Here is a 4,773-nt window from a genome sequence, read left to right as displayed (position 1 = left end):
CAGGAATTTAACAATCCTGGAAGGAAAGAGTGAGAAGCAGAGAGTGAGGGAAGGAAAGGGAGAGCTGGGCACTAGGTACAAAAAAGGATATGAGATCCCCTTAATTGTGGCATGTCCCAAGAACATAAAAGAACATGTGATTTCACATTGTTCCCCACTTAATGTATTGGGCTTTAAAGTGACAAAAAAACAAAAACAAAAACAAAAACCAGCCATTTCCCTTTCAGAGATTGGAACTGATTTGGAAATAGACCTGGGAGTCAGGTCACCAAAATATTGACTATATCAATGGTGAAGCTGGACTAATAAATATGACTTGACCTAAAGCCACAATTGGGATTTCTAATGCTTCTCTCCAAGTCTAGAACTCAGACACTTCCTGTGCCATCCCCAAAACATAGTCTGCAAAACACAGCCTGCAAAGTTATCTGACTAGGTATGGAGAGAATCACAACCTCACATAAAATGGACATTAGTCTTAGGGAAAGAGACTGGTTTCCAGATCTGGCTCTAGAAGGCAGGAATGGACCCTGACCCATGTGTGCTTAGCACAACAAATCTAGAATAGAACACATATACTGTGGACTGGCAGATCCAAAGGAGAAGGAGGAAGAAGTATCATTCCATCCAGGAAATCAAAAGTGAAATCATAGACCACATGCTTGCCTCAATATAACAATCCAAATCCTCTTCCCATAAGGAAAGAAATGCTATTATTCTCTTAGCATGTGATTGCCTCATAAAAGTCCCATATGAAGAAACCTCTGTCAATATGGTAATCAGAAGTCTCTCTCCCTGGATAATTCAGAGTTGTTCAGTGAAATTTCCAGAAAAGAGGAAAATCTGAGATGGGATGTTAAAAAGAAAGAAAGAACATCAAATTAGTATCCCATTTTCTTAACTTAACATTCAACCTGTGAGGAATACAAGGAATTTCTCTCATTGATAAATTTAACTTGGGAAAAGACAAATCTGTTTCTTTTATAGCTTTTGGGAAACAGTGTTACTTATTCAAATGTGAATCCACTTTGGTTTAACACAGCCAATAAAATGTGTGTCAGAGACAGAATGAGAGTAGGATAGGGAATTATTAACACAGTAAGGTAAATTTTCCTGAGATCCTAAATGCACAACCAAGCTGTTAATACTGCATAACAGAAAGTGTTACCCACTGGAATCAATTATTATTCAAATTTTACCAACTATTTTCCTTTCGGAGTTAAGATCTAAAAATTAAACTTTACAAAAACTGTATTTTGAAGTTGAATAAAGATTTTTATATATATTAAAGGTTTTATACAGAAACAATTCATAGTAATTATATTTGCAAAAAAAAATTACCAATTTTGTAGTATTGCTTGTATCAACATAGAGATCTTATTAAAAAGTGAAATAAAAAGTAATACCACCAAATCTGAAATTACTATATGATATTTAAGGACATTGGGAAGATTTAAGCAAAAGAGCCCCAGCATTAAATGGTCCAAATATCCCCAATCTGGTGTATAATCAAAGAGGAAACTAAAATCAAAAACTATGTAATAATAAATGTCAAATACATCAGTGAAATAAAACAGGCTATCTAGACTGGAGTATGTTATGTTAAAACTTGTGGGACATGGCCAAAATAATATCCAGTGTACTTGTAGTATTTATTCCTAAGCAACAATAAAATAAAAATAAATTAGCCTACAATCAATATAAGAATCTAGAAAAATAACTACATTACAAATCTAAAATGAAAGCAATGACTAATAATAAAAGAAGTTAATGAAATAATGAGCACCACCAACAATAATAATCAAAAACATCAAAAATAGTTTTTTAAATGTATAATTTCTGGGGCTAGTGAAGGTATAGGGAGAAAACTTTGTCTTACATTATATAATACCCCAAATAGAAACATAAATACCTCTAAATGTTCACCAATGAGAGAACTCTTAAATGACAGTTAATCTATATCATAAAATTATATTCATTATTGTAAAATAATGAAAAATAATAATAAATAATTAAAAGAATGAGATAATTCTATATGAACTACCATATACTAGGTTTCCAAATTTCATCCATGTACATACCAACTTCAGGATTGCTGTCATGTTCATATAACCATTCTACAATTTTCTTAATATGTTTAAATGTTTCTAAATAGATGTTTACATTTTCTAAATATATGTTTAAATCTTAATATATGTTTCATTTGAAAAAAGAAAAATAACCTGGTATCATTATAACAGTAATATCTGTGAGATCATCAGTTTGATATGTTGGTTAACAACTGTATTTTTCAAAGTTCCTTGTCCCAGTAATAGATAAGGAAACCCAACCCTTTTGAGTGCCCTAAGTGAGCCTGTTTGCCTGAGCAGGATTTTGTTTAGACCAATTTAGCAAAGTCCTTTCTGATTTGTGACCAACCAGCTTCTGCCCAGGATGTCTACTCAGGTTGAGTTGATGGAGACAGTGGCCCTTGTGGCTGGACCAGCCAACCGAAAATCTGTAAGGGGCAGACTAGCAATGAACAGAGATGGCTATGAGACACCAGAGCAGCTCCCCATCTTCCTTTTTATGAAGAGTATTATAAATTCAGCAAGGGATATAGATGGAAAATAAGTCAAGAGCATACATTTGTCTCTAATTCCATGGAGATCCTTTTTCAGGACCCATGAAGCATCATTCCTTTCTGTGCCACCAGGAACAGAGGGAGACTGTTACAAATACTCATCTATTTTCACGGAGCTGCATGTGCCCAGGTCTTGCAGGGAGCTTTTCCTAATTCCTCTGGCAAAGATGAAGCATCTTTCCTCCAACCTTATAACCAAGAGTTTCCCAACTTTGTTGAGGGAGTAATAGCACCTCCTCAAATATCATGCAAATGCCAAGGGGATCTGAGTCCCTCAGGTTTCTCTAAATTTCAAAGGTTTTGGACAAGCTTCTGTTTAGCCATTGTGATATATCATTATTTGGGGTTAAAATGATAACCATTCACTAATTTAGTCAGTCCATCAGTCAAAAACAATTTTCTGAGCACCAACTCTACAAGATGGGTGCATGCTTGGTTTGCTTGAAGCCCCTCAAGCTAGAATTCAAGGAGAGGTGGGGGGCAATAGAAGAGAGGTCAGCAAGGGAACCAGGGCAAGACTGCCTCAGATATATTTCTTAATGCTCAGCGCCTACGCCCTCTAAGTAATCACATTTCCCTGGAGTTGCCAGTATAACAGCTCCATCCTGTATCTTGTACAACATATTAATTTCATAAATGTAAAATTACCCCATAATATTCCTGAAGGAATGGAAGGACGGTGTAGGATGCTGCCTAAAAGGGCAAAGTCTGGGCACATGTGATAAAATGCCTCTTGTAAGGATGTTGCTTGTTCAGAATGCAACATGATTACTCTCCTACTGAAACTCTTAATTTAAAGATATTTTCTGGTCTTCTATTTCCAGTTCTCTTTGGGTTTCTGATGAGTTCTGGTTCCTTTTGCTTTAGAATTAAACATTATTTTATCCATCATTAACAATTCCTAACCTGACCCCCTTTCTCCTTTTTTTTAATCTTATATTATTTGCCTTGTAAAACCATATTGCTTTGCTGTAGAATAATTAAATCTATGGGGCTTGGGGTAAGAATGCTGCGTTCAAATCCTGACTCTGCCATTTACTAGCTATGTGATCTTGGTAAGTTACTGAAACTGTGTACCTCAGCTTCCACACATAAAATGAAGATAATATTCATACTTAACCTTAAGAGAGTTATAGTGAAGATTGAGAGAATCTCTGCCCTAGTAAGCACTAAATAAATGTTAACTATCAAAATTATTCACTCTGCCTCAATAATAATTAGCACATACCAGATTCTTTTTTTGTTTGTTTTTTTGTTTGTTTTTGTTTTTTAGAGTTTATTTTTTAGAAAGTTTTAGGTTCACAGCAAAACTGTGAGGAAAGTACAGGGAGTTCCCATATACCATCTGTCCCCACATATACACAAGTCTCCCCACTATTAAAACTCCACACCAGAGCAGACTCTTTTGATATACTTGCATAAAAACCCTCTGCCCCTCCCCCCCACTCACATTCTCTCTCTCTCTCTCTCTCTCCCAGGAGTCCTTAAATAAATAAATCTTTAAATAAAATAAAATAAAATAAATTTTAGGTTAGTTTTCACAGCCACCTTAGCTAAATTGGTGTTATTTACATTTAATAATTTTAAATTCTCTTCCATTATTTATACCCTTGGTAAGTAATCTAAATATTTATTAAGTCCCTCTGTAAAACTGAACATCACTACCATTATTGTTTCTATTCATTTCATTAGAAAATTTTATTAATTTTCACACTGTACTGTACAGAAAATACAAAGTCTATGTCTATATGCAGGAAATGAACCAGAATTAGAAAGTACATAAAATATTTTTCAAGAGGAATATGTGCAATTTTTTATAAAAAGACCTGATCTCAGGATGCCTGGGTGGCTCAGTCGGTTAAACATCTGCCTTTGGCTCAGGTCATGATCCCAGGGTCCTGGGATTGAGTCCTACACCAGTCTCCCTGCTCAGCGGAGAGCCTGCTTCTCCCTCTGCCTGCTTCTGTGCGCACTCGCTCTCTCTCTCTCTCCAACAAATAAATAAATAAAATCTTTAAAAAAAAAAAAAGATCTGATCTCTTCTTTGTTTTAGGTCACTTTTACAGTAACATGCAATAAAATGATTGTGTAAACTGAAGTCAAACATTTTGCTACATAACATTGACCTTTATACAGGCAACGTCCCAACA

This window comes from Phoca vitulina, unplaced genomic scaffold (assembly GCF_004348235.1).
Source record: "Phoca vitulina isolate PV1807 unplaced genomic scaffold, GSC_HSeal_1.0 scaffold2, whole genome shotgun sequence".
NCBI lineage: Eukaryota > Metazoa > Chordata > Mammalia > Carnivora > Phocidae > Phoca > Phoca vitulina.
Note: the sequence above shows the minus strand (reverse complement) of the source record.